Consider the following 20,492-nt stretch of genomic DNA (forward strand, 5'->3'; position numbering starts at 1 on the left):
TGACACATCAAAAGAAAGACAAGGGGAGAGTCAAGTGGAAGCACAGCAAAAACCAGGAACTGAAGTGATGCAATTCACAGGGAACCTCTCTCCCCATCAGAGGTCTCCAGGATCAAATCCTGGTGAATCCTAGAGGAGAGAAAATGAGAAGAGAAAATAACACAGACAGCAAAAACAGCAGGATGGAAGGAGGGGAAGGGAGGGAAATAAATAAATAAATCTTTTTTTTTTAAAAAAGAAACATGCATGAAAATATTAGCAAACAAATAGGACAAAAGCAAGTGTTCAAAAGCAAGTGCTAAAAAGGGTGCTATATCTGTTTTACATCTGATTTATTTTAAAAGAAGGGAAAGATATGCAATAAATATGGCAGAATTTGAACATTTGTTAACATTATTCTTGGTTGTAACTACATGGGTATTTGTTATGTTGTTCAAATTTTTCTGTATTAAATATTTTCATAATAAAAATATGTTTAAATAATATTTTAAAATTAAGTGCTTCACTGTGCTAAATTTGTCATCACTAATGTGAACTTGGAATAGCCAAGGGTGGCTGCCTGGATGCAGTCAGACTCACAGAATCTTTTGCACCTTGCAAATTTATGCTGACACGGAATGCTGTCTTAAACCTAGAGAATTATTTGGATTCAGACAGACACCAACCACTGAAAAGTTTATGGTGCCATCTCACATGCATACTTAGTCAAAAGTTACATACATGCTAAAAATTAAAATAACTTCCATCCAGATTTTCTGGTTATGAACTTTAGGGTAAATTCCTTGAGGCTCAACTTTGCTCTGTTGTGGTGGCTGTTGGTGACAGCCCTGCTGAGCTGAGTCTCCTGTTGTGTAACCCACAGTTATGTAATTTAACCCCCAGGTCTCAGGGCTATAAATCCTGCAGCCAGCTAAGGGTGATGAAAGTGGCCCCGGGCTTCCCAGAGTGCATGGGGGTGGGGCGTGGGGAATTTCAAGGCGAAAGACAAAATCACACCTCAGAGAAGCAATTTAAAAACCAGTAGAAAAAAATAAATAAATAAAAATAAACCATTAGAGTAGTATTACCTCTATTAATAACATCTTCCAAAAAATGTGAGGAGTTACCTTATTAAAATTGATGCCAGAGAATTAAAAAAAAAATATGTTCCAGGCCTTGTGATAAGTTTATGTATTCTCCCGAATCCTCCCAACAGCTCCATTCCCCATTTCTCAGATGAGGAAACTGAGGCCGAGAGAGAGCTGACTTCTGGGTAGAGCAGGTAAGCAAGCCTGAGCCTGACTCCAAGGCCCTGCTTCCTCCTCCTCTTTGCCTCATGCTCCCCGTGCTCTTTTCAACCAAGTTTTCAAAACGGCTCTTCCCTTACCCAACACATGGAGTAGGATTAGGGAAGCTGCCACTAATGCTGATAACTCAGTGATGAGGTCTTCATGTAAAACAAGCCAAAGAGTATATTAAAATGAAGGTGCTAGACTAAATAATTTTTGAGGTCATTTCTCATTTCAGCTGAAGCCCCAAAGTCACAGATTTCTGGCACTGGAGGAAGCCAGTGAAGATGCTTCTGGTGGGGGGCGAGGGCACGGAAGGGGATGGCACATCGGCAGTGGCAGGCCTGGGGCGTCAGGACGTGCCCTGTCGGGCTCTGGAATCCGAATCCGTGGGGCTCGGGGCAGGGGGTACTGCAGGACGCTTGGGTTCCCTGGGAAACCAGCTCCATGAGCCAGACCCCGCACAGGTGCTCAGGGCCCCGCACGCAGCCCGGATCCCCAGTCAGCTGGCCAGATGCCTGGGGACTAAAACAACTGCACTGCCTCCCAAGCCACCTCTGAGGGTCGCTTCAGGCCGCAGCCTCCTCAGGCTCTGCAGGGGAGGGCGGAAGTCACTGTCTTTACTACATCTTCAGGTCAGGATGGGACAAAGGCAGCCATATCCTGGCTTCCCAGGAAAGAGGAAGAAACAGAGGGAGGAGGCAAGCCCGCTGGGCACATTACTCCAGATTGGTCACCGCATCAAATTCCAGGCTCGTGGGATGGGAAAGGGGCTGTGGACACAGAGGTGTTCAAACTCTCACCCAGATAATCCTAGGAATGCTAGCAAGGGTGACCGACAGGGAGGGCAGGATCGGAGGGCCTCAGGGGCCGTCCACTGACCTTCACACACCTTTCCCTTTGACCTATCCCCCACGCCTCCAAAAGAACAGCAGTTTCTCAACCAACCACAGTCCTCTCTGCTGCTATGCGGTATTGTTGCCCTCACGCAGTGACGATCAGGTTTTAACTATTAATTTTAAATTAATAGTTGCATCAAGCAAGGAGGTGAGGTCACAGGAGGAGCACTAGCCAGGGAGTCTGCGCGAGCATAGGGCAGGATGGGAGGTAGGAGGGTGAGAGGGGGCAGCCGGGGCTCTGCCGAGTGACTGGGTGCTAAGCTCAGAAATTGCCAGCTCTCAGGGAGAGCAAAGGGCCCCCAGAGCTAAACAACCTTTGATGGGCCTTCGTGTCCAGCACCAGTTTGATGAGGGGGGGATTCCTGGATAAGAAGGGGCTTCTCAACGCCGCCCAAACACACCAGCAGCTGGGCTTGCCTCTAACACAGGCCCTTCCTGCGGCCACTTGGCTCAGAGCTGTGGAAACCAGCCGAGCAGGGGCCCCTCCTGCAGGCGGTGCTCACCTCCGAGGCCTCAGAAGGGAAGTCCCTAGAGCCACATTCCGCCATCCCCTAACTGCGTGACCTTTGGCATTTAACCTCTTGAAGGCTCAGTTTCCTCATCTGCCAAATGGGAGGAATAACTCTCGATCTAAAAATATAAACAGACAATTCACAGAAGAAGACATATACATGCTAATAAACATATAAAAGTTTAAATCTAACAAAATGAATTTTAAATGCATTTAACTCAATCTTTGCTTCTCAAGAAGGTGAAAGAGGGACTGAGAGATGAAAGGAGATGGAGTCTACTTCCATGTACACCTTTTTGTACTTTTTGGGTTTTTTACATGCATGCATTACCTTTTCAAAAAATAAATAAAAGTAAATTTGGTAAGGGTTTGATCTCACAGATAATCAAAAACATGCAAATTAAAGCTACTAAATTCTTTTTAGCTGTCTGTTGACAAAATATACATAATGTGCAGGGCGGGTCCCTGGTATCACGTTTTTGGAAGAGACTTTGGAAATATTTATCAAAAGGTTTAAGAACACTCATACCTTTGGTCTCATTGATACTCCTTCCAGGAATTTATCCTCAATAAAAATCACAAAGATATCTGGAGGTTTTTGTTACTCAGGAAATGCCCAGCTGGTGAACTTCAGCGCTTCTAAAATGATGAGTGGCCATGTAGCCACAAAACATCATATTTATGAAGACATTTTAAATGACTTGGGAAAATTATATAATTTTAAGAAAAAAAAAAAGAATATACATGTACATACACTAAAATCTCCTTTATTTAAAAAAATGCTTAGAGGAAAGCCTGGGAGGAAACATGTCAAAAAGTTCATATGTCCCTGAGTGGTGAGATTATGAGGACTTTTTTCCCCCTGCTTCTTTATACTTTTCTGTTCTTCCTAAAAGTTTCACCATGCATATGTATTATTTTTATAATCACGTTAAAAAGTAGGAACAAGGTAAACTCAAAGCAATGCCATAATAATAATCATGGAAAACTTTACAGACATTTGGGGGCACATAGCTTTGTGCTCTCTCTAATAAAAGAATATGGGATGTGAAAGCCTTTGGGTAGCTCTTTCAATGTTGCACAGATGGTGATGATGACTGGCATTAACTCAAAAATGAAAAATGAGAAAAAAACAAAGCAGTTTTTTCACGCTGCAATCGAAAGGTGGAGCCACGAATTCTCATGACCTCTCCTGAGAACTGCTGCCACCCAAGAGTCAATACAGCCCTTGGGGCTCACTCTTCACTGTGTGGGTCACCTGGCCCACAGCCCCTTCTCCACCCTCATCCCACCAGGAGAGCCAAGGCTGGGGTGCATGCTGGGGAACCCAGGCATCAGCAGCCAGAAGCAGTTTGAGCAGCTGATCATTTTCGACCAGAGACTGCCTTGGCCAAGAACATGCCAAACTAAACCCACTTTTCCCCTTGAGTCCAGTCAGGCTCAAGCCAGTGGGCCACCCAAGAACGTGGTGCCTTTACTTTCCTGATGTCTCACAAGACCACCCAGACCATGAGAAGGCCACTCTTATTCTGTGACATTAATCTCTCAAGTTAGTGATGACCTTAATGCCCTGACATACTCTTAATTACCTCATCTTTATTCTCCTGGGATCTTTTAGACTGTAGCATATCCTGGGTAAAACAGCCAACAAAACTACAACCATACATTATACTTTTTGTTCCAACCAAGAGCTCTACTTTCCATCAGGGAACAAATTCAAGCCTGGGGGGACAGGGGTGCAGGATGAGTGAAGCGAGACAACAAGAACCAGAGAGTGTTTGTTTTGTCCAAAACATTAGGTGCCCTAAGCTCCAGCCCGCTGGGGTCATGTGGGTAGATAGGCCTCAGGTTGCCACATTGGCTGCTTTTCCAAGAGATGCTGCAAATCCAGACTTCCACTTTTAGTTTCTCAATATTTAAATGCTGTCAATTAACTCAAACTTTAAACAGTGTGCAGGCCAAATAAAGCAATGCCGTAAGCTGTATGCAGCCAGGGACCACCCAGTTGCATCACCTTGCTCAACCCTGACCCCAGTGCTGTAAGGGAGACAGTGTGCATCATCCATCACAGTTGAGGAATCTGAGGCAGTGAGGAGGAAATTTCCTCCCAGCCAGCTGGTTAAAGCTAGGGCTGGAACACAGGAGTCCTGCCTCCCAGCTGCGTGCTCCTGCGGCCAGCATTCTGCACCCACACGGAAGCCGGCATGAATGCTGGCTCTCATACTCCTTTGCCTCCTACTCGACAAAGCATGTAATAGGAATGCAAATAGACTGAGCAGGCTATTATGACAAGGATAACCTTGAGTCGGCTCAATTTGAAAAAAGAAAAGAAAAGAAAATCATTCATGAACATCATTCCTTAACTTTGGTGGGAGGAGAAAGTATTGAATTATTCATTTGTGCTTTCCCTCGCCCATTCCAAGAAGGTAGCTTGGCTCTTCTATTTTCTGGGTTGTAGGGCTGCAAGACTTCCCAGCTCACTAAGGACACCGGGCTAGGCCCTCCTGGAGGGGAGACGCAGGAAAGCTTTGGGTCTGAGGTGGGTTGGGGTGGAAGTGGTAGGATCCCAGCAGAAAGGAGCCGTGACAGAGGCTTGGGGTTCTCCTTCTCACGTCCCCATCAGAAGGGACAGCAGGGCTGCCTGGGGCTCCTGGGGAGGCTGGAGCCACGACTCTGGAAGCCCCAGAGATCACGAGGGCTTGGGCAGTGGCAACCCAGCTGTGCCTGCTGAAGCCCAAGGAGTGTCCCCACATGTTAGTTCTCCGCTGGACCTCCACTACCTTCACACAACCGGGCGTAACGGGATGAAGAGAAGGTGTCTCAATAGTAGTAGATTAAATTGCCCACCAGCTCGAGGTCAGGTTTAAGTGACTTTTTTAATAAAGAGAAAATAAAGACATGAGCCACTTCTTTCACACCAAATTGGTGAAATATAATGTATCATCATTATTCTATTCTATTATTAGTTGATTGAGGATAACTTTGCTTTAGCCATTCATTCAATAAGTATTTAGCAAACAGCCTCTATATGCTGGGCCAGGCTCTGGGGTTCACCCATGAACAAACAAGTCCTGTCCCAATGGCGCTGACTTTCTAATCGCGAGAGACAGATGAAATGACAATGAACTAACAGGCAACAGAATATGTAACGAGCCAGAGGGTGAAAAGTACCAAGGAAAAACAGGACAGGGGCATGGGGAGTTTGGGGGTGCTGTTTCATATACAGTGGTCATTGCTTAGGTGGCATTTGAGCAGAGACATGCAGGAGGTGACAGAGGGAGCCAGGGGGTCTCTGGGGAAGGGTCTTCCAGGAGAGAGCAGGGTGAGGCCCTGAGGCCTGAGATGGACAGGCTGATGCTGGGGTGGGCTGAGGGAGCCAGGGGGCACAGTGGCAGGTGATAACGCACCGGCTCATAGAAGCAACGCCACAAAGCCACATCTGAGGGAGATGGAGCCAATTTCATCTTCTGAGGAGCAAAGAACTCACGGGGGCCTCCCCAGGAGTGTGAGAAGAGCTGGGTCTAGAATTTTTTCACCCCCCCCCTCCAAATCTCTTACCCCCTTTCTCTGGGTCTCTGTCCCCCTTGTCTTTGGGTATCTGTACCTCCCCACCCCCTGGGGGGGCTTCTCTCTTCCCCTCTCCCTGGGCCTCTGTCCCACCACTTTTTGGGGCCTCTGCCCCCCTCTTCTCAGGACCTCTGTCCCCCTGCGCCCCTCCAGGCATCTCCACAGAGGGAGAGGCTTCAGCACTGGGGCACTCAGACTGCCGTCCCCTACCTCACCCCCACTGCCTTCACGCCCTCGAGGTTTGGGCTGGGTGGTCGGTCAGGAAAGGCCTCCCTGAGAAGGTGCCCGGGGACCTTCCCATCTGGATCCAAGCGGAAATGCGTGGCAGCGGTGAAGCACGGTGGCAGGATTAATGGGCATAATTACCAGGTGCCGTATTCTCCCTGCCTGTCCCCGTTGCTCCTGACTCACTGTGTGACTCACATCGCTCATCGTGAAACTCCAGAAGAACCCCAGGGGGAAAGAGCAGTGAGTGCATTCCCCAGGGTTCACCACTCATTTGGGGCAAAAAAAAAAAGCGATGTTGCAGGGTGGGAGCACCCTGAAGCAGGAGGAGAGTTGGGGAGTGGCCTCCGATGCCCAGATGCCCAGGCTCTCCACCCTGAGGGGAAAGGAGGGAGGAGACTGGCAGGGCGAGGGGCAGGCATCTGGTGGGCAGGGGTCTGCGGGAGGTGGAGGGCTGGCTTTCATTCCTCCTGCCCTGGGACCCGGGCGGGGAGAGCAGGAGGGGCACCCTGGTTCCAAGGAGCCCGCTTGGGAGCGGCTGGGGCCTGGCCCAGGGAGAGTGCCAGGTGCTAGGCCACCACTGCCTCCCAACCTCCCATCCCTGCTGGACCCCACAACTTCCCCAGAGCAGCCAAGCCCAAGCAGGCACCCAGGCCATCAGATAATTCCACACCCCTTCCAACTATTCTTTGTTAAATATTTGGTTTACATTTATTTCAGGGAGGGGCTGCCTGCAGAAGGGGCAGAGAAGAGGGCACAGGGCAGGTGCCCCAGCCTTCCAGATCTCCTCTGGCACTCAGTCCCCAAAAGGCGCAACACAGCGCAGCAGTCCCAGGCCCCCACCTCCCTGGGGGGCGCCACGTGGTATGTGCATGCACAGGGGGTGGGGGGGTGGTTCCTCATCCAAGCGACCATTCTGACTACTCTCTGTCAAGAGCTCCCACAGACACTGTTTTCTCCGTGTTGTCACATGTCCTGTCGGGGCGAGGCGCACAGACTCCCCACATTCTCCTGACCCCACGGAGCCCAGCTTGACCGCTCCAGCCTTTTCACCGGCATCAGGGCCTTTGCTCCTGCTCTTTCGCCCAGGGCTGCCTCTCTAATCCTCTAGACTTAAACCTTACTCTTCCTTCAAGACCTGGTCTACTGGTTGACCCTCTGGAGCTCTGGGGCCACCTGGGAGCCTCTTTCAAGGATGGGATGGGAAATGAGGGTGGGCTGGAGGGGTCAGGAGCCAGATGGGCAGCACTGGAGCCTCCATTTCATTTCAGAGGAGCCTCCTTTCCCACTTCTGCACGACCCTACACCCTAGATGGCCTGTCACCCTCCAACTCCAGCTGCGTTGGATGGCAGCAGGCACCGGCCACTAGGCACTGAGTACCTGGGATGGGCAGTCAACTTTTCCAGTGTGATGGGCCCCTCTCTCCTAAGAGCCCCTTCAGGGTGGCCCTGTTTCCTAAATCTAGGCATCCCCAGCACCCTGCCCCGTGTCTAAAGCTGCACTATGCAATAAAAACATGCTGTACTCTAGTAGCCACATTATAAAACAATTAAAAACACATGTAATAATATTGCATAGAATTAAATACACACATACTAATGAGTGCATATAAAAGGTAAAATCAGAATAAGGTCCATACATCACTGTTAATTTCCTGGTTGTGGTATTATGTTTTTATAAGACATTACCATTGGGAGAAACTAGGTAAACAGGATCTCTCTGTTACTTCTTAACAGTTATATGTGAGTCTACAATTCTCAGAACATTTTTTAAAGTTTTAAAAAAGTTAAAAGAAACAGGTGAAATTAATTTTAATAATATTGCATTTAACCCAATATATCCAAAACACAATCATTTCAACATATAATCATTATTTTAAATTAATGAACTGTTACACCCTTTGGCTCATATTAAGTTGTTGTTTTTTTTTTTTTTAAAGATTTATTTATTTATTTAATTTCCCCCCCTCCCCTGGTTGTCTGTTCTTGGTGTCTATTTGCTGCGTCTTGTTTCTTTGTCCGCTTCTGTTGTCGTCAGCGGCACGGGAAGTGTGGGCGGCGCCATTCCTGGGCAGGCTGCTCTTTCTTTTCACGCTGGGCGGCTTTCCTCACGGGCGCACTCCTCGCGCGTGGGGCTCCCCCACGCGGGGGACACCCTTGCGTGGCACGGCACTCCTTGCGCGCATCAGCACTGCGCATGGCCAGCTCCACACGGGTCAAGGAGGCCCGGGGTTTGAACCGCGGACCTCCCATATGGTAGACGGACGCCCTAACCACTGGGCCAAAGTCCGTTTCCCAAGTTTTTGAATACAGGGTGTATTTTACACTCAACTGACAAGCACATCTGGATTCAGACAAGCCAACTTTCAAGTGTTCAGTCGCCACATGTATTGGGCAGCACAGGGCTGGCACATGAGGAACGCTCAATTTATGCTTGCTGGCTGAATGAGTGAGTGAATGAATGAATGAACCAACAACCAACCAATGAACCTGCCTGAATCAGGAGGGGGCTGCGATGGACGTGCAGAATGGCACCTCCACTGGCTGGAGGACCCAAGGTGGGAGGCCACTGGTGTGGGGACATCAGCTCTGCAGACACTGGTGGTGGGAAGGGGGCTGCAGTACTGAACTTGGGTGAGGAGGACAGCAACCCGGCCGACATGGAAGGAAGGGCAAGCACTTGGGAATCCTGCCTCCTTTCGAGCCTTCTTTTAGGGGTTGGGGCTTGTTTTCAGGGAAATAGTGATGGTGATCCGGGAAGCGAGCCTTTTGCCTGACCTTCTGGGGCTGCCTGGAGAAAGCTCGGGAAAGTGAGGGAGGGAGGTTTGCAACACCCTTGCCCAGAGACAGGGCAGAGGCAGCCCCCCCAAACCGGACGTAATTTCAGACTGGCATGAACATGGTGCATTTTATTCTCCCAGCACCCTCCATGCGTGGCATCCCACCATACCTCCTGGCTTGCCTGCCCTATTAACATCTCTCTGCAGCCAAGGGCTCTGCCGGACCTGGGGTTCCATCCCCCAGATGGGAGCCAGCACAGCCATCCTGACCACCCACAAAGGCAGCGTGAGGGCAAAGGAGACCAGATGGCCCATCAGCTTCACAGAGCACCTGCTGATACAAAGAAATTGAAAACCTTCCATGGCTTCCAGCCCGAACACTTCAGCCCACTCCCCAATTCCTCCCCAATCCAGGCTCTAAAACCCACCAGTTCTCCAGAGCCCCAGCCAGGCCCACCTGGCTACTCTGCCCACACTGACGGCCAGCTCCTCTGCAGCTACAAGCTTCATAGTGTACACCACACAGTTAGGAGTTATTTATACACTGCCATATATTGTTTACACATTCTGTAAGCCCCTTACCCTTGGATCATACCTAAGAATTCTTTAGTGACCTCCCCTCTCCCCCAATACAAAGCCGAAGGGGTGTTGAATGGACTTTTGTCATTTGGTAGAAAAAAGTTACAGGATTCCCTTTGTATGCATCCATTCATTCAACAATTAATGTCAGGCACTGTGCTAGGTCCTAGGGATTCAGAGATGATTACAATGTCTGTTACATCTCTTACACAGATGTCTTGTTTTGTTTTGTTCTGTTTTAGGAGGTACTGGGGATTCAACCCGGGACCTCATACATGGGAAGTAGGCACTCAACCTCGGAGCTACATCTGCTCCCCTCTTACTAGGTTTTACAAGCTGTGTGACCTTAAACAAGTTACTCACCCTCTCTGAGTGTCAGGGGCCTCATCCATTAAATGCGGATGACTGAATCTATTTCACAGGACTACTATGAGAATTAAAAGAAACAATCCTCATTCAGGGTTATTGCTTAGATGGAAGCCTGGCTCCTGACCCCTTAATGGATGCTGGTATTTAGTATTTTTACCTAATGAATCCTTGACCTATGTGTCAGTGGGAGGTGGGACAGGAGAATAAGGGAGTCCCCTAAGATAATAGGTAGGGTTGAGGGTGAAATTAGATAATTATTATTAGACGACAGGTAAATGGACCTAGATAAGTCCAAGCAGAAGCTAAATCCTCCAAGAGTTAATATTTCCCTGGAAAGCACAAATGTCAAAAAAGAAAAGACTATATTAATGCTAAAAGTAAAAAAAAAAAAAAAAAAAAAAAAGAATATGGGGTTTGGTTTCATGAGATATGGGTATAAATTAAGCATTTTTTTCTTGTCTGCATTTTTTTCATTAATAAGGAGACCTTGACTACGTCATTTAACTAATCTGTGTTCACCTGAGTATCTTTCTGAACATAGAGGAGCAATTGAGTTCCTATTTGGAATTAGATAAGCTAAAAGGGCCTGAACAGAACTTCTTAGGAGTATGCTTCCATAAATCATTGTGCTACCTTTTTTTGTTATTTTTTTTTAGTTTGAAATAAAGTTAATTAAAAAAATTTTTTTTACAAAAAAGGAAAGGACTTGGGAGCAAGATGGACAAGGAAAAAGGGATGGAATCTGGGAGTGAGGGGGTATCACAGCTAGGGGAGGGACGGGAAGCTAGAATCCCTCACCTGGTACAGGGCCGGCCTCACCTGGTCAGGGCCAGGACGATGGGAGGCACAAGGCACCCAGGACACAAAGGCGAAGGAGGCCCTCACTCTCAGGCTCATGCAAGTGCAGGTACAGAGCTGACAGCGAGGGCCTCTGTAAATTTTGCACCCTGGGTGCCCCCCTTGCCTCACCCTGTTCCAGCCGGGGTGCAGTAAAAACTTGCTCTGACCAGCAAAACTGTAAAGTCGTCCTGCCGGCACAGCACATGTCGCGGGCTGCAGTGAGCGCAGCCTCCTTCTCCTCTCTAGCGCAGCCTCCACCTCTCCTCTGCCCCCATTAGCACCCGTCCTCTCTCGGGACCATGCTCTGACCAGCTCCTCTGGTCCCCGAGCTCCTGGGGCTGCACCTGCTGGCAGGCTTCGTCCCCTGGGTGGGGGAGAGCTGGCCCAGCGATGAGAGCCTTCGAAGACACACAGGGAGGCAGTACGAGGTCAGGCTGTCCTCTTCCTTGACCCACTTTCCTGTCCTCAAGTCTCAGGTCTGCACCAGCCGCTGGCAGGCAGCCCAGATCAGCACCCTGGAGGTGGAGGAGCCCAAAAGACTGGAAGGAAGGGGAAGCACAAGAGCGTGCCCTGGGGTGATTTAGCCAGCCCGAGGCAGGACGAAGCAGGCCCAGTGTCAGCTCCTGCCAGGCTGTGTGATCACACAGAGACTGGGCCGCACGCACTTAGGGCTAAGCACAGGCAGCCCAGGGCTGTGAATTCAGCGGGGCCAACACTGGAGCTGGGATGGGACAGAGAAGTAGGCTTTGCACTGGCAGAAAGACAGTGGGAAGGCTCTGCAGGTGGAGCCACAGCAGGGGAAGGCACTGCCCGGGAGATGGGCCAGTGGCTGCCAGGAGTGATGTTTAGCCTTACCAGCGGGGCTCCCGGCCCAGGCTGACCACGTGGGCCAGGGCTTCGCTTGGGGAGGGGGGGGGGAGGCATTGAAGTACTGCCATTTCTGGCAAAAGGGCAGATGGAAAATCCCTGTGCTGTGGCAGGCACTGATGCACAGCCAGGCCCCCTTTTTCCAGCTGCTGGGGATGCTGTGACTCTAGGGCAGCCCTCACCCAAGGACTGCCAGCCCCCTTGCTACAACTCGGGGCAACTCCGAAGGGCCGTCCAGCTCCAGGACTCCCTAGGGGTCAGCCGAGGCCATACCTGGGACTGCACTGCAGCTCCATTTCTCCCTCTGCTCATCACCCTCCCCTTCCCAGTCCCAAGGCCCTGCCCGCTTCTCCCTGACCCAGAGTCCGCTTTCCAAGGAACCCAACCTGCAACACCCTCCCACTACAAGTCACTAAAGAAGGATGAAAATCTGTTTTAAATGCCTTCTTAGAAGGAAGAATAATCTGGCAAGAAAGGAAATCCTGGATGAGCTCAGAAGACAGCGGTGTCTCCAGGGGCCTCACTCAGGGTGACCCAAGGTGGGAGGTCAGATTAGAAACCTTCATCTGAAGCCAGGAAGCCACAAGAAGGGAGAAAAAGTAGGATGCATGCATATATATATATAAAATATGCTGATAGAAATAAATCCTTAGTCATCAGTAATCACAATAGTTGTAAATAGACTGAACTCTCCAGGTAAAAGACAAAGATTGTCAGACCAGACAGAAAAACTTTAACTATGTGCTGGTTACAATACACATGAAACAGAAAGAGATGGAAATGCTGAAAAAGAGGACAGTGACCGTTATAACAAGCAAATATGAACCAAATGAAAGCTGGTGTCATTATATTAATATTAGATAAAAAACACTTTAAAACACAATATCACTAGAGATAGTCACTACAGTTTAATAAAAGATTCAGTTCAATAGGAAGACATAAAATAACTAAACTAGTAGACATATAATAACATTAAATATTGACAAGAAGAAAGAGATAAATCCATTATTGAGGAAAATTTTAACACAACACTTTCATTAATTGATAGAACAAGCAAAAAAAAATCAATAAGGAAATAGAATAATTTGAGACCACTCGATTGGACAGACAAGGAAGAACACTGCACCTAATAATAAGATAATAACATTTCTTTTACGTGCATATAAAATACTTCGGAAAATCAACCACAGACTGCACTGCAAAGCAAATCTCAACAAATTTCTTGGGATCGGCGTCATAAATACCATGGTCTCTCACCACAGTACATTTGAGTTAAATAATCAATAATAAAGAGAGCCAAAAAAATTATTTATAACTTTTAAAACATTTCTAAATTCATGGGTGAAAAAAAATAAATCATGATAGAAATGAGAGAAGTCTTGAGATTAAAGAGGAATGAAAATGGCTCCTGCACTTACTAGCTCTATGACCCTGAACAAACTACTTGTCGGTTTTCTCATCCATAAAATGAGGATAGTAACAGCACCTGTGGTGCAGGGCTTTAAGAATTCAGCCTGTTAATACATAGAGCACTTGCACCAGGACCTGTCAATATATAGTAAATGCAACACAATTGTGAGCTGTTGTTGTTAACATCATCATCATCCCCAAACTTAAGGGATCTAACTGGAAAAGTATTTTGAGGAAGTGTTATAGCCTGAAAAGTTTATATTAGAAAATAAGAAAGGCTGAAAATCAAAGAGATAAGTGTCCTACTTAGAAAAGGAATGATAAAATGAAACCAAAACATAAAAATTAATGAAACAGAAAGCAAAGATACAAAAGAGAATCAACAAAGTCAAAAGTCAGTCATTTGAAAAGAAAAATAACCTCTGGTAACAAAGATCCTTTAAAAAAATGTAAACAATATTAGGAATAAAAAGGGTGGCAAAACTATAGATATAGCAGAGATGTCATAAAGAATATTAGGAACTTGGTGCCAGTAAATTTGAAATTTTGGGGAAGATTAATTTTTTTTTTTAAAGATTTATTTATTTATTTGTTTCTCTCCCCTCCCCACCCCCCCACCCCCCACCCTGGTTGTCTGTTCTCTGTGTCTATTTGCTACATCTTCTTCTTTGTCCAATTCTGTTGTTGTCAGCGGCACGGGAATCTGTGTCTCTTTTCATTGCGTCATCTTGTTGTGTCAGCTCTCCGTGTGTGCGGCACCATTCCTGAGCAGTCTGCACTTTCTTTCGCGCTGGGCAGCTCTCCTTATGGGGCGCACTCCTTGTGCGTGGGGCTCCCCTACTCGGGGACACCCCTGCGTGGCAGGGCACTCCTTGCACACATCAGCACTGCGCATGGGCCAGCTCCACACGGGTCAAGGAGGCCTGGGGTTTGAACCGCGGACCTCCCAGGTGGTAGGCGGACGCCCTAACCACTGGGCCAAGTCCGCTTCCCGGGAAGATTAATTTTTAACAATTAAATAAGTGGAGGTAGTAATTTAAAGTCTTCCCAGAATGAAAACATATGGGGAAGATAACTGTACAGGTGCGTTCCACTGAACTTTCAAAGAACTGATGATCTCACACGTGCATAAACTGTTCCAGAGAACAGAGAAAGAGTGAACATTCCCAACTCAATTGACAAGATGGGTTTTAAAACCAGACAAAACAGCATGGTAAAAGAAAGTTGAATGCCAAATTCATGCAAGAACATGAGAAACAGTATCTTAAATAAAAAGATTAGTTAACAAACTCCCACATCATACAGAACAAATAATACAGCATGAATAGTCTGAGCTTATCCCCACAATTAAAGGATGTGTGTTTATTAATGTAAAATGCCTCACCAATTATAGACAGTGTAGAAAAACTGCATGATTCCTTTATTTGTAAAATGGAGATAATGTGCCTTAGCGAATTGGGCAAATAGGTAAAAATATATGTAAGGTTGAGTCATACTATAACCTAGTCATTCCACTCATAAGTGTATTTCTCCAGGAGAAATGAAAACATACCTTCACACAAAAACTCATACATGAATTTTCATAGCAGCATTTTTCCTAATAGCAAAAAAACAGAAAACAATCCAAATGTCTATGAACTGATGAATCCAAACGTCCATCAGTTGATGAATGAATATTCATATAATGGAATACTAATCAGCAATAAAAATAAATTAAGTTCCATTACATGTTATACCATAGATGAAACTTGAAAACATTATGCTTAGTAAAAGCAGCCCATCACAAAGGACCTCATATTGCGTAATTCCATTTATTTGAAACACCCAGAATAGGGAAATCTGTAATGACTCAAAGTAGATTAGTGGTTGCCTAGGGCTTGAGAAGAATCAGGGTGGGAATGGGGGATGATGGCTAAGGGATGTGAGCTTCCTTTTTGGAATAATGAAAATGCTCTAAAATTGATTGTGGTGGCTCCCAAGAAGGCCATAGCAACTGCACGGCAGCAACGGCAGCTGCCATGAGCATGCCCGGCTTTGAATGAATGGTGCTGGAACTGAACAAGCAGAGCAGCAATCTGGAGAAAGCGACTGCTGCCGCGCACACGCACTTTGTGTGTGTGTATGTGTGCGGCCCTCAGCAGCTCGAAGCCTCTGCCCGGTGGGCAGGGAGGGGAGGGGGAGAGGAGGGGCACACTTTGATTCCCGCCATGGCCATCACACAGTTCAGTTATTTAAAGTTTGTACCTGCCCAGCAACAGTATTCTCATTCTTAAAGAGATTAATATGCAGATCTGTCAGAGGACAGAAATTAAATGGAGACCAAATAACTTCGCCAACTACATTTGATTACTCATCAGTTCCTAAGCAGACAGGTGTTGAAAAGTGGACTTCCTGGGATGAAGATGCACCCACAGGTGTAAAGAATGAAGGAGGGAATGGGAATGTGGCAACACAACAAAATGCTTTGGAACAGCTGGAACCTGACTATTTTAAGGACATGACACCAACTATAAGAAAGCCTCAGAAAATTGTTATTAAGAAGAGAGAACCATTAAATTTTGGCATTCTGGATGGAAGCACAGGTTTCTCTAGTAGATTAGCAGCTACACAAGATGTGCCTTTTATTCATCAGTCTCCTGAATTAGGTGACTTAGATACCTGGCAAGAAAATATGTCTGCGTGGGAGGAAGAAGAAGGTGCGACCTGGCAAGCAGAAGAAGTCCTGAGGCAGCAGAAAACAGCAGACAGAGAAAAGAGAGCAGCAGAACAAGAAAGGAAGAAATGGAACAGGAAGCACAGCAGCTAATAAAGAAGGGACAAAACAAAATTGGTGTGAAACTTCCATAACAAATGATCTTTAGATGTCATAGTGCCAGTAGGAGATACCTGAGCTCACAATCAAGCAACTGCCATGCCTTTTATCTGTGAGTCACCAACGGGTGGGGACTCAATGCCTTACTGGCACAAGAGGTTTACAAAATTACTTAATCAAGTAAACCTATGAATCCAATATAATCTAATATGCCCAGAGGAAAAGATCAATTTATAAACATAATCCAATATTTCTTTTTGGAATTCATCAATAATATCAAACTGCTCTTCATGCTAGAGTTTCTAGCTAAATAAATGGGTGTAAATAATTTCATGGTGGAAAAGGACTCTGATATTACGCTTTCATTCGGTGTGCATAATAATAAAATAAATAATTTTAAATATCCTTTTGTTTCCATGATTACCTGATCTAAATCAGACAAACTATAAGGCTTTAACTTTCTTATTTTTGTCAGAAGCTAGTGTTCGCATACATTTCCTCTAATTTGTAAAGGTATGTTTAGTATAACATTTAGCAATTTGATGATTTTGGGTTTTGTTAAAGAAAATGGCATTAAATGCAATAATTTTATCATAAAGATTTTCTATATCTGTTTTCCTTTAGTTGGTGTTGCAATGTTGTTATACATATTTGTAATTTATATAGTATGTCTAAACTTCTGTGTCCATTCGCTGTGTATGTTCTTCTGTGTCCGCTTGTATTATTGTCAGTGGCACCAGGAATCTGTGACTCTTTTTGTTGCGTTGTCTTGCTGCATCAGCTCTCCATGTGTGTGCCACCATTCCTGGGCAGGTTGCACTTTTTTTGTGCTGAGCAGCTCTCCTTACAGGACGCTCTCCTTACAGGATGCACTCCTTGCACATGGGACTCCCCTACACGGGGGACACCCCTGCGCGGCACGGCATTCCTTGTGCGCATCAGCGCTGCACGTGGGCCAGCTTATCACACAGGTCAGGAGGCCTTGGGTTTGAACCCTGGGCCTCCCATGTGGTAGCGGACGCTCTATCTGTTGAGCCAAATCCACTTCCCTACCTTAGTTCTTCCTCTCCTTCCCCCAAAGTCATTAGTTTACAAATGCAGAAAGCCATCAGTCATATTTCAAAGCTTTTAGATGATTTCTGTATCAGTTTTACATATTTAACATAATGAAGGCTGCCTGTGTTGTTGGCTAGATAACATTATGGATTTATTAAATTATAAAACAATATAGTTATAATAATATTTTTAGTTTTAGTTGTTAACTGGCTCCAAAATAGTATCTTTAAGAATTAAATAAGGGAAGCAGACTTGGTCCAACGGATAGGGCAACCCCTCCGGGGTTCAAACCCCAGGCCTCCTGACCCGTGTGCAGCTGGCCCATGCGCAGTGCTGATGCGTGCAAGGAGTACCATGCCATGCAAGGGTGACACCCTTGTAGGGGAGCCCCACGCGCAAGGAGCGCGCCCCGTAAGGAGAGCCGCCTAGCGCGAAAGAAAGTGCAGCCTGCCCAGGAATGGTGCCGCACACACGGAGAGCTGACACAGCAAGATGACACAACAAAAAGAAACACAGATTCCCGTGCCACTGACAACAACAGAAGCGGACAAAGACGACGCAGTAAATAGACACAGAGAACAGACAACCGGGGTGGGTGGGGAAGGGGAAGAAATAAATAAATAAAATAAATCTTTAAAAAAAAAAAAAAAAAGAGCTGTGATGAAAGAAAAATGTCTACATAGAAATCCCAGGAGAATCTTCAGATGAGTTATCTTAATGCTCGTTATCAAGGTTGGTGATTATAAAATCAATATAATAAATCAAATTTATTTCTATATATCACGAATGGCTAGAAAATACAATTTTTTTAAAGCCTACTTTTTAAACAGCAGCAAAAACTTGTACCAAGAAATAAATCTAGCAAAGAATATTCAAATACCTCATGAAGAATTTTTAAATTCCATTGTAAGACTATGGGGGGCCATTCCAGGCAAATGGGGATCTGGCTTTCCTCTGAGATTAAGTTTCAAAGGTGGGTTGAGACCAGATTTTTTTAAATCTACAGTGTTCTTTCTATCTTAAAAACAGAAACTCATTGCTCTTTGCCTGCCCCTCTTTTAAAGTGTAAATACCTGAATTTCTTAACACCTTGAGGCAGGAGTTCTTAACCTTTTTTGTTCCACGGTCCCCTTTGCCAGTCAGGTGACAACCACAGACCCCTTACTAAGTCCACACCTGCTGTACATTATTTAATAAATATATCACACCCGCACCAACATATCTCCACAAGAATAATGTTTTTGTGAATTTCAATTCAAGCACACAGACCCCTGAAGAACCCCAGTCTTGAGGGTAGTGAGTTTATGTGAAGATTTTAGAGCCAACAGAGGGCATTTGGGGGCAGCGGGAGCTTAAAGGAAGAGGGGACCACTTCCATGCCCCCATTCTAGAAAACCCTGCTTGTAACCCTTTCTCCTTCCAACTCTGGCCCCTTGAAAGGGTCGTCTGTGCCCACGGTCCCCACATCCTCTTTTCCCACTCACTTCTTCGCCCACTGCAGTGAGGATCCTGTCCCCGCTCCTCCCTCAAAACTGCCCTTGTTTGCATTGCCAAATCCAGAGGACACATTCGGTTGTACCCTACAGAGCCCTCAGCAGCATGTGGCACAGCTGGCCCCTCTCACAGGCACCGCCACCCCTGGTTCCCATCACACCTGGCTCTCCTCGTTCTCCTCCTCCTCTCTGTGGACTCAGTGTCCACAGCTCTCCCTCTCTCTCAGTCCCTCAGCTCAGGCTCCTCAAGGCTGTCGTGGCACTATCTTCACTCTCTTCTCTTCCTGGGCCATCTCATCCAACCCCATCACTCAGACCAGGGTTTTTCAAACTAAAGGATTTCAACCCAATAAATTGCAAAATCAATTTAGTGGGTTGCCCCTAGAATATTTTTAAATCAAGTATAATGGAAAATATTACAGCTCATGTCTCATAATAAGGCCAACTATTGTTTGATAAAATGTTGGTTTTCGGTTGGGTGTGTGCGAGAGTGTTCTAGATTCCTGGGTATAACATATTTCTTACTGTGGATCACAATCAAAAGTTTGCAAAACACTGACTCAGGTGGTTGGTGACACCAAAATCTGCTTTGCTATTCCCCAGTTCCAAAGTCGCATTTTCATCTAACTGCTAGATAGCTAGCTCCACGTGGAGCCCTTCCAGGGTCTGAGCAGATGCAGACTCAAATTTACCTTCTCTCCTCCAGGAGGCCCCTCCTCCTGCTTTCTCTATCTTTGTTCTTTGCAATCTGGCCCTGTCTGCCTCACCTTGCCCCAGAGCCACATGCTCTAATACTCCTGTGCTTTTCAATCTCGGTCCAAGCTGGTCTCATCCCCCTTCCTTCCACCTCTACCTCTGCCTGAATCATCCCCCTTCCTTTAAGACACCCTTCTAATACCTCCATGTACCTTGAAGCCATCCTGATTCCCATGGCTCCCTGCTCTTCATCCTCAGGCCCCCATCCATAGCTCCAGCTGTGGCTTATATATGAGTCACAATCCTTTCTGTCCTCCCATTAGACTGTTAGCTCCCAGGGACCTGGGACTGGGTCTGCCTTGCTCACCATTGTATCCTCAGCACTTAGCATACTTGGTGCCCAGCACAGAGCAAATCTTCATTAAGTACTTGTCCAATTGGGAAAGGTTGAGAAGCTAACGGCCTCACCGGCAAACTTCAGATCTTTGTTTCTTGCCTTTTCCTCCTAATCCACATAGTGTGACTTGCTCCAGGGGAGACAGCAAGCCTGTGAAACCATCCACCCTGCCACACTCTCTCCCCTCCTGACCAAGGCTGGTGTGTGCAAGATGAGGGGCCAGACTTCTGGCTGCGTTCAGTGGGACTTCCCAGAAGAGCCCACTGCACACACAGGACAAGGACAAGGGCCCAAAGAAATGGATACATACTTCCCAGGTCCTTCTGGTATAAGCCATCCCTAAATTCTCACCGGGTAAGCCTGCCACCTTTGTGCTGCTGAGAAGGCAAACAACGGCGGCCTTGCTGAATATAAAAATCAGCACAGAAGCAAAGAAAGGCAGCCTTCAGCAACCTCCTGGTCCAGAGTGGAGCTGCTCCCTGCCCACTTCGGACTGGACATGACAGCCTCCCAGCCTCTCCCGCTCTAACTCTTCCTGCCCAGGGCCCAGATCACCTTGCTGATGAGGAGCTTTTAACGTGTCACTATTCTGCTCAAGGACCTAATGGGACTCCCTAGGCCCTAATGCACCAAATTGAGACTGCTCTTCCCAATCCTCAAGGCACTTCACTGCGATGACCCAACATTGTGCCCACACTCCTTCTTCTCTACCTTCCCTCTTCC

At 46.7% G+C, this 20,492-nt stretch overlaps 1 protein-coding gene and 1 pseudogene across 4 annotated transcripts in view; one reads left to right on the forward strand and one right to left on the reverse strand.

Moving 5' to 3' along the window:
• The window catches only part of ST8SIA5 (ST8 alpha-N-acetyl-neuraminide alpha-2,8-sialyltransferase 5), an 82,000-nt gene that overhangs the window by 57,278 nt on the left and 4,230 nt on the right, over nucleotides 1-20,492 (reverse strand). The gene's annotated exons all lie outside the window — the stretch shown is intronic.
• Nucleotides 15,523-16,162, forward strand: LOC139436684 (receptor-binding cancer antigen expressed on SiSo cells pseudogene; annotated as a pseudogene).

This window comes from Dasypus novemcinctus, chromosome 16, assembly GCF_030445035.2.
Source record: "Dasypus novemcinctus isolate mDasNov1 chromosome 16, mDasNov1.1.hap2, whole genome shotgun sequence".
NCBI classification, from domain to species: domain Eukaryota; kingdom Metazoa; phylum Chordata; class Mammalia; order Cingulata; family Dasypodidae; genus Dasypus; species Dasypus novemcinctus.